We start from the raw sequence: 19,059 nt of genomic DNA on the forward strand, positions 1-19,059 counted from the left end.
AAGAGGAAATCACATACAACATACAACATACTACATACATTACACCTTCGCATGTAAGAATACAAACATTCTTACAACAAGGTATCAATACTTGTTTACATTACAAACATTTACATTTACAGCATTCTCATTTCTTGGTTAATTCCAAAACTGGGGTTTGACCTAAAGGCAAACCCCTCATCCCTAACCCCCCAATCGTCCTCTCTTTTCTGTGTGTAGGTTGCAGGTACGTGGCTGTAATTGAAGATCTGGAATCCTTGTGTAGAGATGAACAGATCCCCCTTCATTTCGTGGATTTTTCGGAGGACCGTGTGCACGCTGGGCACCATCGTCCTGTCAACTTTCACTCAAATTTGCAGAACAGCACCGTCTCGACATTTTACTGCTAATTCCAGGTCCGCAGCTTCATCCCATATCCCTATCTCTGTTTATAAGCGAATCTTTCCTATTTTACATGCATTCTTAGTTCAATCATCCTATCTACATTTCTTTACAAAAGAGGGTATCCTTGATGTCTTAACCCTTGAAACTCATTTAGAATCCAATCTTGCATTACATGGGATTGGATCTTGTAGGTTTTAGCCCCTCTTTTGAATGTAAAGTCTCCCCTAAGTGAAAACCATCAACCCTAGTGACCTCCCTTCTCTCTCCTCGGAGTTGGGGAGGGGAGAACAACTAGGGTTCGATTTTTCTGCTTTACATTTTGGTGAACCCGACGTGAACATTCTAATTTTGATTATTCATGGTTAGATCTGAAAAATTTGCTTCCTTAATTACATTTCCATGTTTGATCTTTTGCAAATTTTAGAGGCTAATTGCATAAAAACCCTAAAATTTTCTTTTTAGTAATTGAGCTTGTGAAATGTTTAATTGTTAATGCTTGTTTCAGATCTACCCTTCTATTGCAAATTATCAATTCATATTTGTGCTTTAATTCTGAAAATTAAGTGGTTAAATGTCAAAACCCTAATTTTTAAGACCTTCTTGACTCAACCTTTGACTGATAATTCCACTGATCAAAACACCTCCAAATCAGCTGTAACTTTGGATTCCGCAACAAAATCACAATATCTTTCATCCCTGAAAATTTGGAAAAAAGTTGTGAGGACCGTGTGCACCCCGAGCGCCATCGTCCCCGACATTTTTTCCAAAATTTCGGGAGCTAGATCTCATTGTATTTTCCTGCTAAAATCCAGAATTTTGGCTGATTTTATCAATTCTAATGCTTTCAAAATTAAAGTCAAAGTTGGTCTAGTGATTGCTTGGATTGAGGCTTCTAATCATTCAAAAAATTGTTGAAATTAAAATTCATATCAAAATTGTGTCCTAAATCTGAAAAGTGTGTTGGCATTCATTCGAAATTTCAGTGCTTTATTCAAATTTTTACAATTTGTGACTTTTGAAATTAAGTGTTTAATTGTGGCAACTTTGATTTCCGCTTTCAAATTTGTATTTTGCATGAAATCGAGTCAACTTTTAAATTTCAAAGCTTGCATTGCTTTCAGTATTCCCTCTAAAATCATAAAATTCAAAATTCCAGTTTCCCTCTCTTTTTCAAAATTCAAATTTTGCATTTTTCAACAATCTTGGTAGGGTTCAATTTTGAGATTGCAACTTTAATTTGGCCTATCTACAGATCGTAAAATCACTCAATTTTTTCAGATTAGCTTTAAAATCATCATAGCTTTCATCCCTAAAAATTTTGAAAAAAGTTGTGAGGACTGTGTGCACTCCGTTCGCCACGGTCCCCGACATTTTTTCCGAAATTTCGGGAGATTGTCCTAATTGTATTTAATAGCTTAAATCTAGGAGATTGGGTGATTTTAGTGAAATTTGCTACCTCTAAAATTCAAAATCTTCTCTCTCTTTCTGTAGTGCATGAGTTTTACAACAATAAGCCCTACTTACACTATTCCCGTTAGACGGAGCCTTAGAATTAAGTCTTTCCAAGGTTTAATTACTGAGGAGATGGAACCTAATTTGAATAGCCTTTTTAACGAGGACACGGGTAATTCCTCTAATCCTCTTAATGATGAAGAAGCTCTCCATGAGGTTTCTGTAGAACAACTTTCGAAATTGGATAACCAATTTGATGATTTTCGACAATGGATGTCTCAAGAATACCATGATAGTCAAGCTCTTTCATTAATTGAGGGTCTAAAACGTATGGTTCAAAGTGATAAGAATGGAATTGATATTTTACGTAGTATTGCACATATTGTGGATTCGAATGTGATGCCTATAAAGAGTTGTGCCTAAACTTTAGGTTATACACAACCTCCTACTCAAGTTAATCATTCTATTCCTTTGACGACTCCTATAGCTAGTATACCTACTTTTATATCAAACATAATGACTACTTCAATACAAGACATTCCACCTATGATCACTAGTCATGGGGGCAATCCCTCTTCTTCAATCAACCCTCTTCCTTCATTCAATCCAACTTCTTCATTCATTCCTTCAATGAGTGTTCCTATTATATATCCACAAATGAACCTGGCACAAGGGGGCAATTCATTTAACCATTTCATTCCTCCTTGTAGTGTTCCTCCTTTCCAATCATCTCCTATGACTAACTATCATAGTGTCCCACCACCTTGCTCTCAATCAATGCCTTCTTTCAACAACATAATACCTCCATCACAATCTAACACGTCTAATATGAACTCTTCGACTGAAGCGACCATTAACAATCTTGCACAAACTGTCTCTTCTTTGCAGCAACAAATTGCCTCTATGAATCAATCTAAGTTTAGTGTGCCCACATTTGATGTTGCGAGCCCACTTTCTCTTGACATTGTTCGAGCTATCCCCCCTAAACATGTTGAAATTCCGCATTTGGAGCTTTATAATGGTAAGGGTGATCCTCTAACACATGTTAAGACCTTTCAAACAATATGTACCGATTTTGCTTATGACCAAAGGTTGCTTGCAAAACTGTTTACTAGAACATTAAGAGATAAAGCCCTACAATGGTATTGCTCGTTGCCTTCTTATTCTATTTCTTCTTTCGAACAACTTGCAAATGCTTTTATTCAACAATTTCAAAACAATATAAGTCCTAAAGTTACTTTGATTGATTTAATGCATTGTAAACAAGGTGTTAAAGAAAAAGTGACTGATTTCATTGGTAGATATAAGAATTTGTATGCTCAAATTTCTTTTCCAGTACCTAACAATGATATTCAAAGAATCCTTATTTCTAATTTACAAAAAGATATTAGAGAAAAACTTCTGTTTTCTGAGTTTACTTCTTTCCAACAGTTGTGCGCAACTCTTCACAATTATCAACTGACTGTGAGTCAAATGGAACAAGCAAATCCTATGGCTCCGAGTGATAAGGGTGATAGTAGTCAACAACCATTTGGGAAGTTTAAACCGAACAGAGAGTCAATTAAATTCAATGAAAACATCATCAACAACAATGTGAATGCAGCATCAGGTGTGCCTCCTATTTCTAAGTTTTTCAAGAAAGAAAGAAAGTTTACTCCTTTGAATGAATCATTGCATAGTATTATGAATAAGTTATTGGAACAAAATGTGCTTACTCTCCCTCCTATAAGGCAAATAGATCCTGCAAAGATTAATTCACCCTATTTTGATAACAAATCTTTTTGTCAATTTCATCGTCATCTTGGGCATGATACTGAGAAATGTTTTGCTTTAAAGGGAAAAATTCAAGATTTGATTGATAATAATACTATCTTTGTTTCTGGTGTGAATGATAAAGGCAACACATCTGTAGCTCCTCCTAACCAAAATCTTAAGATTTTTACTGATCCATTGCCTTCTCATACCTCTAATGTGATTGATACTAATGATTCCTCTGTCTCACCTGATGATCTTGTGTCTATGACTCCGAATGTGATTAACTTTGTGGAACAACAGAAAATCCCTAAAGAACCTTCTATCACATTTGATTCCAGTGAAACTATCAGGGCACCTGATGGTCCTTTATATATAGTTGCAAAAGTCAAGAATACACCTTGTCGTGGAGTGCTTATTGATCCTTCTTGTATGGTTAATGTCATTACTGAAGAATTTCTTTTTACTTTGCAATTGAATCAAGTGATCTATGACGAAACAAATGTGGTTGTGAAACTATTTGATGCATTTTCTTCTCCTGCAATTGGTTCTATTACATTACCTATTGAGGTCCATAACAAATCCCTTGATGTGGACTTTGCTATTATTCCATCATCTGAACAATTTCGTGTGAAGCTAGGCTATCCTTGGCTATCTTCCATGAAAGCTATTGCTTCTCCTATTCACAAGTGCTTGAAATTTCCCCATAATGGTGAAGTTGTTATTGTCAATCATAGTTTCTTTAAACCTACTAAAAGAACTTCTAGCATTCCTATTGATTATTTTTGGCCTAAACAATTCCAATCTCTTCCACCGCGAAGTGATCATCTTTTTAAATCTTATCAAAAGTGGAAAAAAGATATGATCCTATCTCTAAGTGAACCTAGAACACCCAAACTTGACATTCCTATCGTTCTTGAGAAGGAAGTTCTTCCTTTGAAAGATAAAACTAATGTCTTTCCTCAAGAAGATTCCCAACCCATCCCTATGGATGTGACTACATCTATGACTAATAAACTTCCTAAAAGTAGACCTATACCTCCTCGTCATGATGGACTTGGTCTCCTTCCTAAACCAAATATTCCTCCCTTATATGGAGCAGTTCCTCCTCCTTCCTCTTATGGAGAGAAGAGACCCTCCTCTTCTCCTATTGTTCAACCTATGAGACCACAACCTAAACACCCAAGTGATAAGGATGAGAACATTCCTCCTCCTCAATCTTCTCAACTTCCTACTAAGACTAGACGAAATCATTCTGCACGTGAACGCCGATGAAAGCGTCGTTTTAGAGCTCAGGCAGCTGCTTCTCAAACTTTGCAATCCCCAAAAACACCTTTAGCCAATATTATTCCATTTTCTCCTCAGCCGACGATTGAGCCGAAATCTGCTAAACATAAGATGCATGATGGTCTTGATCCTGTGCGAGTTAAAGATCCTATTTTTATAAATCTTGATGATGATATAGATGAAAATGTTATGCATGATGAAAATGTTACTCCTGTTCATTCTGATAGTGAATATGAATATGTTGATGTTGATAACCATTTATCTAACGCATTTTCTAAAGCACTTATCCTAGCTCCTAGACAAGAACAACGTGGCTTGGAACATGAACATAGCCCTTGTTTGGATCTCATGATAGCTCCATCTGTTGTGTTGGATGTTCCTCCTCTAGCGTGTTTCCTACCTTCCCGAAATATTGATTAGCAAGATCGGGGGGTAGATGACGTGCTAGACTAGTTCATTAGCATAGCAAATTCTCTCCTCCTCTCTTGATCTTTTGATACTTCTTCTATGTGTTATTCTCATTCTTCTATTTGTTGTCCTTAGTGTTGTCTACTTGAGGACGATGCAAAGCATTGAGATCTCTTTTGGTCTCTCTCATGTTGACTCAAAAGACACATGTGTTCCCTTCTTCTAGGTGACCTTCCTTGATTGGGGAATGAGGAACAATTATGCATACATACATATGATATACATGAATTATCATACAGCATTCTGACCCCGAGGAAAGTGAAGTCACCTTGTGCTTTGTGTTTTGTGTCTATTATCCTTGGGCTTATCTCACACTTGGGGGCTAAATCCTTGTGATAGCGTGCTCCTTTCCCTTCTCATTCCTTATATGTATCACTACCTTAAAGCAATCACCCCCGATGAGGCGTGTGCGATCGCTTTAATGTAGGGGGGCATACACCCCGTTCATATCTTTTCAAGATACTTGAAAATTTCTTGACAAATTTAGCTTTGCCTTGAAAATTTTTGATATCTTTCTTGCATGACTCATAGTGAGGGAGCCTTACTACTGACAGTCATGGTTCTCCCTCGTGATCTTCCCTTTTACTTTGTCAATCGAATTCGTAAGATCCTTAGTCCACTGGGGGCTTGGTGTATCTTGCCTCCTTGACATGGTGAAAGTTTTTCAATGTTGTTTCCTTGTACTTTACCGGAAGTATGAGCGTACGCTTATACTCCCGCTAAAGTGGGGGCTAAATGTAGCGTCCTAAAATTGTGACACTTGCAATTTCGACTACATTTGGGTCTTCACGATGGCGGTGCAACGTTGAACCTGAATGGAGACCCCGAAACCTGCTTGTGACATCAAAAACTGCATTTTTCTGCATCTTGGCATGATCCCTCCTTGCACCCTGCTGCCCCGGGAGGTGGGACCATGGCGCCCAGCGCCCTGGTCCCTGGCCCTATTTTGGGCCCGGTCTCCTTTTGGGCATCGGGTCTTTAAGTTTGCAAATTGGAAAATATTGTTTCTAGGTCGGCCTAAGGTCGGAAAAATCAGTCTATCAGCCCTAATTGACAAGTATATAAACTACTTTTCCTCTCCTAGAAAGGGAGGAAGGAAAGAGGAGGACATATGTGTGCAAAGGCGCAGAAGCGATATTCAAACATTCAAACATTCAAGCATTCAAGTATTCCTTCAAGCAATTGAGCATTCTAAGTCTCCATTCAAGGCTAGGTGTTGCATTCAAGACAAGGATTCAACCATTGAAGAGGAGATCACATACAACATACAACATACTACATACATTACACCTTCGCATGTAAGAATACAAACATTCTTACAACAAGGTATCAGTACTTGTTTACATTACAAACATTTACATTTACAGCATTCTCATTTCTTGGTTAATTCCAAAATCAGGGTTTGACCTAAAGGCAAACCCCTCATCCCTAACCCCCCAATCGTCCTCTCTTTTCTGTGTGTAGGTTGTAGGTACGCGGCTGTAATTGAAGATCTGGAATCCTTGTGCAGAGACGAACAGATCCCCCTTTGTTTCGCGGATTTTTCGGAGGACCGTGTGCACGCCGAGCGCCATCGTCCCGTCAACTTTCGCTCAAATTTGTAGAACAGCACCGTCTCGACATTTTACTGCTAATTCCAGGTCTGCAGCTTCATCCCATATCCCTATCTTTGTTTATAAGCGAATCTTTCCTATTTTACATGCATTCTTAGTTCAATCATCCTATCTACATTTCTTTACAAAAGAGGGTATCCTTGATGTCTTAACCCTTGAAACTCATTTAGAATCCAATCTTGCATTACGTGGGATTGGATCTTGTGGGTTTCAGCCCCTCTTTTGAATGTAAAGTCTCTCCTAAGTGAAAACCATCAACCCTAGTGACCTCCCTTCTCTCTCCTCGGAGTTGGGGAGGGGAGAACAACTAGGGTTCAATTTTTCCGCTTTATAGTAATATATCATATTTTGTTCATTTAATCTAACTAAGAGGGCAAATTGATAGCATGCAACTTGCATTTTTAATATTTTCTCTAAAATAGTTGCACATAGACTTTTAAGAGGGCTAAAATAAACACCATGCTTGTTGGAGCAACATCTCCAAATAGGACTTAGCCAACAATTGCTTTGAAAAGGTTAAAAAGAACACTTGTATTCTGTGTCTCAAAAGTGGTAGGTATATGCTCTCCCCTTAATTGGGTGACCAAAAAGCCAAACCCACTCTTTTACGCTTTCTTTACTTTCAAGCAATTAAATCCTTTAGAGGGCCTGCCTTCCCGAGCTGCCTTGAGGGGGCCAGTGAGAAGGGAACGACCTAAAGTGGAAATGGGCTAATACCGAGCCCTTCCAATCCACTATAAATAAATCGTGTTTGTGATGAAAGTCCCAAACAACATGTGCTGATAAGTTCATATCGACACTATATTTCCCCATAAACCCTATGGAGTGTAACCTCTATAGGTTGGGAACCTTTTGTATTTACAGAGCTAAAAGTGTCGCATGTATGGCCACATGACCGGAAGCCTTTACTAAAAACCACTTGTACTAGTTGCCAAAATTCTTCTAGTTGTTGGTACAGGAGGTCAGACCTTTGAAGCGACTCACATACATACGGTTCCTAGTAGAGATATAAAGTTTGCCATGGGGAGTTTTCATGGAAACTAGTGCTTGGCTGCCCCAAAGAAGTGAGTGTCGAGGGTGGAGCTAGTGGGGTCAAGCATCTAAATATCCTCTTTGAATAGCATAGCCTCGAGGGAAACCCTACGTGAGATTCAACAACTATTGTCTCAGCCTACCATAGGGATTGTACTTGATTGTGCATTTTGTTTTATTAAACATTGTGTCTTCTATGTCTGTAACATGTTCCAAATGGTCAAAAATTGAAGAAAATTATCATCTACAAGAGAGCAAAAATCCAACAAATTACTGAAAAAGTGTGATCAAAAGGGTAATACAAAAAGCTTTCCAACACTTGAAACACTAGATCAAAAGCAAAGTGTCAAAACATCAATATCAAAATAATTCTTGAAGTAGATTTGTCTCTAAATCATCACATATTTTCAAACTAGCTCAAACAACTAGGTCACTAATCCAACAAGTTATTCCCAAAAGGTTCTATAAACATCAACATTCAACAAGCTATTGATTCAAACACCTTAAGTGCAAAAAAATCAACATCCTTGTCAAGTTTCTCATCAGGATAATCAAATCCTCTATCACGAAGCTTGATCAATCTATACTAGGTTCCTAATCTTGGATATATCTTTCCTAATTTGAACCTAGATTATATCAAAACCAAAATCGCACCAACATTGGAATCAAACAAACTTGTGAATTGTCAAATGCTTATATGACTTTTAAGTATCACCCTAAGAAAAGAAAACCCAATTATAAAACTACTCAGAAAAGGATAAGATTCTTGTATATCAATTGCAAGATCTTATTAAAACATAGGACATTCCTACACTGTTTTCGTCACTACTTACGTGGTTGTGATACAGAGTTTGACGATGAAATTTTGCAAAGACATGCTTTTCAACAAAGAGATGCTTTATCCCAACGAACAAACAATAGTGGTAAAATCAATAAAGCATATCTTCCTAAACCAATAATTAGCTATTGACTTTGTCCTTTGGATATTTCAATAACTTTGAAATAATCACATGCCAATTTGGACTAGAGCCCAACACGAACAACTTAGAAAACAACAACAAATGGAGGAAGAAGATACTCCTGTATTCCAAACTTTTGGATTTACCATTGTTGACAAAGAAGCAGTCAATAGCACCATTAGAGACCTTGAGGAAGATTTCAAATTTGATAGGCTAATGGAAAAATTGTTGGCAAAACAAAAAGAAAAATATCTCTTGATGTTGGCAAAATCTAGAGCTAAACTACCACAAGACTTTAACATAGAAAGCTTGAAACAAGATGTGGAAGCAAGTAACACCCAAAACATAGATGAACCAAATAATGAAGACATGAACAAAGAAAGCAATGAAGAAACAAGGAAAGAAAGAGATGACAAAAGAAAAGAGCATAGTGATAAGAGAACTCATGAAGAAACAAGGAGAAACTATGTGGATAATCCATTGTCAAACCTTACTCAACAAATACAAACTCTACAACAACAAATACAAGACATGCAAAATGGGACAAGCTCCAAGAAGTATTCATTAGAAGATATATGCCCATATCCTTTTGATAAAAATCTGAATATGATACTATTTCCGCAACATTGTGAGATTCCTAAATATGACAAATACGATGGAAGATCTAGTCCTCAAGATCACATTAGGGAGTTTTATACTATGAGCATGCAATTTGCTCATGATGAATTTTACCTTATGCATATTTTTCCTAGGAGTTTAAATGGCCAATCAATGGAGTGATTTTCAAGATTACCATCCAGAATCAAATCCTTTGAAGAACTTGTGAATAGGTTTATTTCACAATACTCCTACAATATAAGGAATGAAATAACAATGTTGGATCTCTACAATGTTAAACAAAAGAATGGTGAATCCTTTATGATCTTATTGCAATGATGGAAACACATGTTTAATAGGTATCCCCGAGATGTACCTGATCAAGAAAAAAGGGACATATTCATTGATAATCTTATCACTGAAATGAGTTATCGACTAAGGATGCAATGTCCTCCCTCTTTTGCCAAAATGATCGAAAATGGTCAGAAAATAGAGAACGCAATGGTAAAGAAAGGAGAAATAAAACTTTACAATAATTCATACAACAACAACAACAACAATAGCAATGACAAACCCAAGTTCTGGTCAAAGAATAGGAATGTCAGCAATGAAGGGAATGACAATAATAGTACTACAAAACAACAATAACTAATTTTTAATTTATCAAGTCAAACCCCAAGCAATAACAATCTAGAAAACAATAAAGCCAAGTCCTTTTTCTCCAATCCTCAGAGGAAATTTACAAATATTGGAGAATCTTTGGAATCAGCTTTAAAAACACTGCTTGCCAACAAATTTATTGTTTTACCAGAAGCAAGAAGTTATGAACCACTAGTCAAGCCAAATTGGTGGAATGACGATCATTTTTGCAATTACCATTGGAATAAAGGACACCTAACAAATGATTGTCAGAGATTGAAACACCTTATCCAAGATCTAATTGATAATGGAACCATCATAGTGGATAGCCATAAGACAAACGAATCACACTTAGCTTTCAAAACTCCACTTCTGAACAGTGACAAAGGTGAATTGTCCCAATTAAAAGATGACAAAGGAAAAGCCAAGGCGAATTACACTTATACATATGATGATGTGGTAAATGTGATCATTGTTAATGAAAATTCATCTTCAGAACCAATCAATGTTATCACGAGAAGCAAAGAAAAGGTTACCTTTCCAGGTATAGCAAAAGACCCAACACCCAATCCACAACAATACAATTTAGTAGAGCAATTACAAAGAATACCTGCTCAAATATCAATTATGGAACTTCTCAAGATTTCACCTATACATAAGGAAATTTTGGAGAAAGCTTTAGTGGAAACAACAGTTTCAAAAGATTTGGGTGTAGATCAGTTCCAAAACATGGTAGGATGCCCTATAGCTCCACATTGCTTATCATTTTCTAAAAATGATGACGCATCCTTACAACATCCTCACAATGCTCCCTTACATGTTGAAGTATCCATTAATAAAACTCATGTTGAACATGTACTCATAGATGGAGGAGGTGGCTTAAACATTTGTGCATTAAGTTTGATAAAAGCTTTGGGATATTCAGAAAATGCAGTAGACCCAAAAAAGAAAATAACCATCAAGGCTTATGATGAAGTAGAACATTCTTCTAAAGGAGCTATTGTACTACCGATAAGAATAGGACCTATGGAAAAGGATACATTGTGTCAAGTTTTAGATCTGAACCTATCTTACGACATTCTTCTAGGAAGACCATGGATTCACAAGATGCAAGCAGTTCCTTCTACATATCATCAATGTGTGAAATTTCCTCATGAAGGAAAAGAGATCACTATAATTGTAGATTCCAGTCAATATTGCAATAATTTGAAGCCCGCACAAGATACAAGAGTTCCACATAACAAGGAATCAGTATATCCTACCAAAGAAATTCAAGCAAAGTTATGGGAAACTTTTGAAGAAAAACTCAAGTTAAATGATGAAGGAATGGGAAAGTATTCTTTGAATAATTTTCCACTTTCCCCTAAGTCATATGGTAAGCCTATAGATATTCAATCAAAGCCATTAGAAAGATCAAAGAATATGTTTAAAGGAACATTTGTTAGTGTTGGAACTCTTGAAGAAGAAAATGAAGACAAAGACATTCTTGGTTGGTTGTACAAGGATGAAGACAAAACTATAGCAATAGCAGCAGAAGTCAATATTCCCATAAAAAAATATGGCAAAGGATATGAAATCATGCAAAAAAATGGGATATGGAGGGAAAGGACCAATTGGTAAGCAATATCAAGGTATTTCAGAACCTATTTGTCCGCACTCACAATCCACAGAAGATAAATCCGAGATGGGATATCTAAAATCCAATCAAAAGAAACATAATCATCCACAGCATAAGTGGAAAAAGAAATCAATTTCTAAAGAAGAAAATTGGCAAGAGAAGCTACATCAAGCGGCCGAAACAGTAACCAATAAACAAAAGAAGCAAGAAAAACAGGGAAAGAAAGAGGAGGAGATTACCATCCAAGGTGAAGAAAAATCTTGTCAACAAGTTCCGAAAATACAAGCAAATGCAAAATCTGAACAAGATATTCCAGAAGCAGTAAAAATAGAGATGGTGGAAATCGGAGAACTTTTTGCACCATACAACATTCTAGTATGGTATAGTGGAGTAATCTTAGATCAGGATTCAGAGACAGATTCCAATGAGTATGAATGGGGTCCAGATGTCTTATCTACTACATCAAGTAAAGAACACAATGAAGACCAAGCATCTATCACAAAAGAAGATTTGTCTATTGCAAAACAAAAGATGAAGTTAGAAAGAAGACAAGAGAAACTCGTAATTCAGAGAAAAGAGGCATATGCAAAAAGGAAAGGAAATGACAAAGACAAAGAAGTAATGCCACAAGAAGCACAAACAAAGATAGATCAAGCATCTAGAAATACAATATTTTCATCAAAAGAGGAACAAGATGTATCTAGATGTGGTAGAACCATAGAATAACTAAGAGATAGTCAAGTTGGATTGACTATTAGTCCAGAAGAAGTTGAGTTTGAAAGGAGACAAAATCTATTAAAAGAATCCTCTTTATCATGTGCACAAGTATGTCAACTTCTAAATGCAAATGAGGTCAATCAAGAAGGAATTTGCAGTATTAAAGATGTGTGTATTGATATAATCCATTCATTTAAGGGACAAACATCAGTTGAAGAACCACTTGAGTGTGAACTACACAATGCTAATATTGATTTTGTTAAGACTAATTTAGAAATGCTTGAGACAGACAATTCTCAAAAACATTTAATCTATGACAATACCTATTCTATGCCAAGCTATGATCATTATGTCATGAACGTTGAAACACCTAATGATGACAGTGATTATGATTTACCCCTTCTTCATCCCGAACTAATTGATTGGGATAGTTTAGACAACCCTGAACTGAATGTCTTTTCCAATGATCATGACTTAGTCGTGTACCTTAACATTATTGAACCCATCCATCCTAAGATATCTTCCATTGCAGAATCAAGTGATGTTTCTCGCAGTCAGGAAAATGCCAAACTTTCCAGTCGCAAAAGTGAAATAAAACAAGGAAAGAGACCTATTGTTGAAAACCATTTCATGGCAACATTAGATCAATCAAAAGAGAAAACAAAGGATGTATCTGATGGTGAAAACCTCTTTGAGGTGCTAGAAGATGGAAGGTTTGACATTCTTCCTGCGTATTTTCGAGAGAGGTCTTTTATCCTGATAGAACCAATAGAAGTAGTAAACATTGGTACATCAAAAGATCCTAAAATACTTCATTTTTCTGCCTCATTATCAAAAAAAGAGAGGAAAGAATACATGGAATTCTTTACGCAAAGACAAATAAATTTTGCTTGGTCTTATGCAGATATGCCAGGACTTAATCCAGATCTTATCATGCATCATCTTAATATGGATTTAAAAGCAAAACCCGTCAAGCAAAAGCTAAGAAAGATGCATCCACACATTGCTCTTCTTGTAAAAACCGAGCTGAAGAAACTATTAGAAGTGGGTTTTATAAGACTAGTTGCTTATCCAGAATGGGTTTCAAGTATTGTACCAGTATCAAAGCCAAACAAAAGCATAAGGGTATGTACAGATTTCAGAGATCTAAATAAAGCATGTCCAAAAGATGATTTCCCGCTACCAAACATTGATATCATAGTGGACTTATTAGCAGGACATGAGATGTTTCCATTAATGGATGGCTTCTTAGGATATAATCAAATAAGAATCGCACCTGAAGATCAAGAGAAGACAACTTTTACCTATGTATGGGGAGCATATTGTTGGAATTTTATGCCATTTGGGCTTAAGAATGCAGGAGCAACTTATCAAAGGGCTATGACGATAATTTTCCATGATATGATGCATACATTTATGGAAGATTATGTCGATGACATACTTGCAAAATCTCACACAAGAAAAGAACATTTGAACATTTTAAGCAAGATTTTTGACAGGATGGAAAAATATCAATTGAGATTAAATCCAAAGAAATGTGCATTTGGGGTAATCTCTAGAAAGCTCCTTGGGTACATTATATCATCTCATGGCATTGAATAGATCCTGAAAAAGTCAAAGCTATCATGGAGATGGAGTCACCTAAGAACATAAGTCAATTGTGATCTTTACAAGGAAGATTGCAATCAATTAGGAGATTTGTTTCTCAGTTGGCCGATAGATGTCTTCCATTTACCCATCTTCTACATAAAAATGTTCCATTCAAATGGGATCTAAAATGTGAAGAAGCTTTCTTGCAAATAAAAGAATATCTTATGAGTCCTCTAGTACTGATATCACCAACCAAAGGGAAACCATTGTTACTCTATGTCTCCGCAACAAGTATATCATTAGGTGCTCTCCTAGCTCAACATGATGATGAAGGAAAAGAAAGAGCAGTTTATTATATCAGCAAAACACTTGTTTGCTATGAATTAAATTATTCCTCAATCGAAAAGATATGTCTAGCAGCTGTATTTGCAACTCAGAAGCTATGACATTATATGTTGATTCATTCCTTAAAACTAATAGAAAAGATAGTTCCTCTCAAATATCTATTGAGAAAATCAACATTGACAGGGAGACTAGCCAAATGGGTCATGATACTAAGTGAATTTGACATAGAATAAATAAATTATTTATTAGCCACTTATCTTCAACCTCCAAATTCAATGAATATTGTGTACGTACACAGATTTCATAACCATTTCCTATATTCTCTCCAACACCCCCTACATCTTAGGAAGAACTTGAGTCCACTTGTCCTATCATGCCTAAATCTTCTCCAACCATCCCTAGATTCCCTCAGTTAGCAACCCAGTCAAGGTAAGATGAGTGACACTTGTCTTCTCCTTCCCCCTTTCTCTCAACCTTCACCTTTGCTCATAGCCATTCAAATCTGCAGATCTGATTAGGATCGTTGATCTAAGCCACATCATCTAATCCTCTCAAGGTCTATAAAATCAAGAGCTTCAATTGAGAGAGAGTTAGTCTTCAAATTAATCATATGCATCCGCGAGTTTTTGAAGCAAATAGAAAATAGAAAATAGAAGATATCATTTAGCATAATCATTTTAGCATAATCATGTAGTATTTGCATATCATAGTATCCGTTAACTACAAGTTATCAGTCCATTCTTCATATGCCATCTTGGAAGCCATCAGTGCATTGTCTGAGAGCACACCATTTGCAACCAGGAACAGTGGAGTTAGGACACAATGAGACATAAACCATGAAGGTAATATTAGTATTTTTATTCATATGTTTTTCATGTGGTTTCATTGGTTGAGTTTGGATTTCCTGTAGCATTTCCATTTGTATTTTGTGAAACTAACTTATTGCAGGTAACATTTTGAGGATGAAATTCAAGTCGGCACACACAAATCTGCTTCTTACTTGTCCATGATACTAATCTTCCACTGAGAAAGAACGCTCCATCGGTTGTGCTTTTTCGATCGTCCACATTACCTGCCCAATCGGCATCAGTATATACCTTGAGATTATAGTCACCATTATATGGATACCACAATCCATAATCAATTGTTCCTTTTAGATATCTAAGAATCCTTTTGATAGCTACCAAGTGGGATTCTCTTGGACATTTCTGAAAACGAGCTACTATGCCCAGTGCATGAGCAATATCTGGTTTGTTGTGTACCACATAGTGCAGTTTACCGATCATTGACCGGTACTCATTTTCATTCACCAGTGTTGAATCATCTTCCTTAGTTAGTTTACAGCCAGTCACCATTGGTGGACCAACTAGTTTGCTTTCCTCCATTCCAAAAGCCTTCAATACCTCTTTGACATACTTGGACTAGGTAATAAAAATACCTTCTTTCATTTGTTGAATTTGTAAACCAATAAAGAAAATTATCTCTCCTATTAAAGACATATCAAACTCTTTCTTGATTTCATCTGCAAACGCATGACTCATTTTATCATCTCCTCCAAAGATTATGTCATCCACAAACACTTCACAGATCAAAATCCGATCACCTTCTGATTTCAAGTAGATATTACTATCTTCACTTGTTCTCTGAAATCCAATCTTCACAAGATGAGAGTGTAGTCTTTCATACCATGCCCTAGGTGTCTATTTCAGTCCATATAGGGATTTGTGTAACCTGCACACCATGTCACTATCTTCTGACAAGGAAAACCTTTCTGGTTGCTCTATATACACTACCTCTTCTAGGATTCCATTCAGAAAAGAAGACTTCACATCCATCTGATAAACCTTAAATCCCTTAAATGTTGCAAATGCAAGTAGCATTCAAACACCTTCTAGTCTAGCCATAGGAGCAAAGGTTTCTCCATAGTCTTCTCCCTCCTCCTGAGTGTATCCCTTGCATACAAGCCTAGCCTTGTTTCTTACAACCGTGCCTTCTTCATTCAACTTATTGTTGAAGACCCATTTGGTACCTATGACATTTTTATGTTTTGGTCTGGGCACCAAAGACCATGTTGCATTCTTCTCTATCTGGTCTAGCTCCTCTTCCATTTCTTTAATCCAGTCTTCATCTGTAAGAGCTTCTCCGGAAGTCTTGGGTTCAAATTAAAAAATCATGCAAGAATTCTCCTTTACTTTTCTTCTTGTGAGTATCCCTGCATCTTTATCTCCTATAATTTTCTTTTGATCATGATGCAACTTCACATATCTAGGAATGACTCTAGCCTGATCTGCTAGCTTTTCTTCTTCTTCTTCACTAACCTCTTCTTCTTCTCTTACTGTAGCTTCTACCGGTACATGAACACTAAGATCTTTACAAGTTTCTTTCTTAACCAGTTCCCAAAAGGCTATACCTGGTTCATCTTCCACTTCTTCGTTGCATGTTTCCTTAGGTTCCTCAGGGGATTCATCAACCCTGACATTGATACTTTCAACAATTTTCTAAGTTCTATTGTTGTAGCACTTGAGAGCTTTGCTCTTAGTGGAATATCCTAGAAATATTCCTTCATCACATTTTGCATCAAATTTTCTCAAATGCTCACCTCTCTTGATATAGCACTTACTACCAAACACTTTAAAGTAACTCACAGTGGGAGTTTTCCCGGTCCAATACTCATAAGGGGTTTTATCTTTGCCTTTCTTGATGAGTACCCAGTTCATAGTATAGACTACAGTGCTCATCGCTTCTCTCCAAAAAGCATGAGCAACCTTTCCTTGGATCAGCATTGTTGTAGCCGCTTCAACTATAGTCCTGTTATTTCTTTCTGCTATGCCATTCTGTTGTGGTGTCCTTGGGGCAGACAACTACCTCTTGATACCGTTATCTTCACAGTACTTATTGAATTCATCAGAAGTGAATTCTCCTCCTTGATCCGTTCTCGAGCATTTTATCTTTTTACTACTTTCTTTCTCTACTAATGCTCTGAAAGCTTTAAAATTTCCAAATGCTTCAGACTTGTCTTTCAAGAATGTGACCCACATCATTCTTGAGCAGTCATCAGTAAGAATCATAAAACACCTATCTCCCTGAATACTTCTAGTTTTCATAGGACCACATAATTCAGTATGCACAAGATCAAGTAAATTTTCTGCTGAAAAAGACTTACCTTTAAATGTTGAGGAAGACATCTTCCCAAGTTGACATTCTCTGCACAAAGAATTCTTAGGTTTGTTCAGCAAAGGTAATCCTCTTACCACCTTGATCTTACTAGCTTTAACAATATTGTCAAAGTTCATATGACAGAGTCTCCTATGCCATATTCAGCTGAGCAACAGTTAATAGGTTATGCTTAAGACCTTCTACCCAGTAGACATCATTTGCACTGCTCTTTCCATTCAATGAGATGGATCCTTTACCTTTCACCAAGCATGGTGCATCGTTGCCAAATCTGACAACACCTCCATCATATTCCTCCAGAGATAGAAAATTTCTCCTGTCACCAGTCATGTGGTGAGAACAACCACTATCAATTATCCACTCATTAGAGTTGTCAATATGAGAGAAAAGAGCTTTCTTGTCAGACACTTCTTCCTTTACTACTATAAACACTATGTCTTCATTTTCTTCATCCTCTGATTCTTCATCAGTGACACCTTCATCCACAACAACTAGACAATTTCTTCTGTTTCCTCCTTTATACTTTCTGAACCTCTCTAGTTTATCCTTATTGTCACTATTAGGGCAATTAACAGCTATATGTCCTATCTTGTTGCAGGAAAAATATTTCAAAGGAAGTTTACCTCTATATTTTCCAGTTCCCTGCGAAAGTATTTTAGCAAGAAGAGCTTCAAACTCCATCAGAATCTCTTCATAATCCATATCTCTGCATTGTCTAGATTCATAACTGGTACTAGTTTCTTTTCCTTTTCTGGATGGTACAGTAGATGCTTTAAAGGCTGACTCAGTCTTCTGAACACTGTCATCATAGCTATTCAACTCATATGCAATAAACTTTGCAATAATAGAATCTAAGAATACCTTGGTTTTATCAATAGACCTTAGTTCCTGGATAGCAGCAACTCTGATTGCATAGATTGGTAACAATGATCTAAGGACTTTACTAACAACAGTGGTATCATCAATAGTTCCACCAGTGCTTTTGATATCTCCAACCATAGTCTTAATCCTAATGCCATACTGCTAAATGGTCTCACCTTCAACCATCCTCATATCCTCAAATTTACCTCTAAGGCTCTCTTCCTTAGCTTGCTTTACATGCTCATCACCATCATAGATTTTTTCCAGTGCATCCCATACATCCTCAGGTGTGTCCTTGTCTTGTACATCAATAAACTCAGTATCTAATAGGCTGCTGATAAGGGCTTCCATGACTTGCACATTTTCCTGGATCTCTCTCTTTTGATCATCAGTCAGAGTGCCAATGGGAGTCACATAGGCATTCTTAACATAGCTCCAGTGTTGAGCACCCATACTCTTGATGTAAATATTCATTATGTCTTTCCATATCTTAAAGTTATCTCTATTGAACTTAGGACCTTCCCTCTTCATCATTACAGCAGGATCTTTTACATCAAGCAGTTAAGCTTAT

Source organism: Cryptomeria japonica, chromosome 6, assembly GCF_030272615.1.
Source record: "Cryptomeria japonica chromosome 6, Sugi_1.0, whole genome shotgun sequence".
Taxonomy (NCBI): domain Eukaryota; kingdom Viridiplantae; phylum Streptophyta; class Pinopsida; order Cupressales; family Cupressaceae; genus Cryptomeria; species Cryptomeria japonica.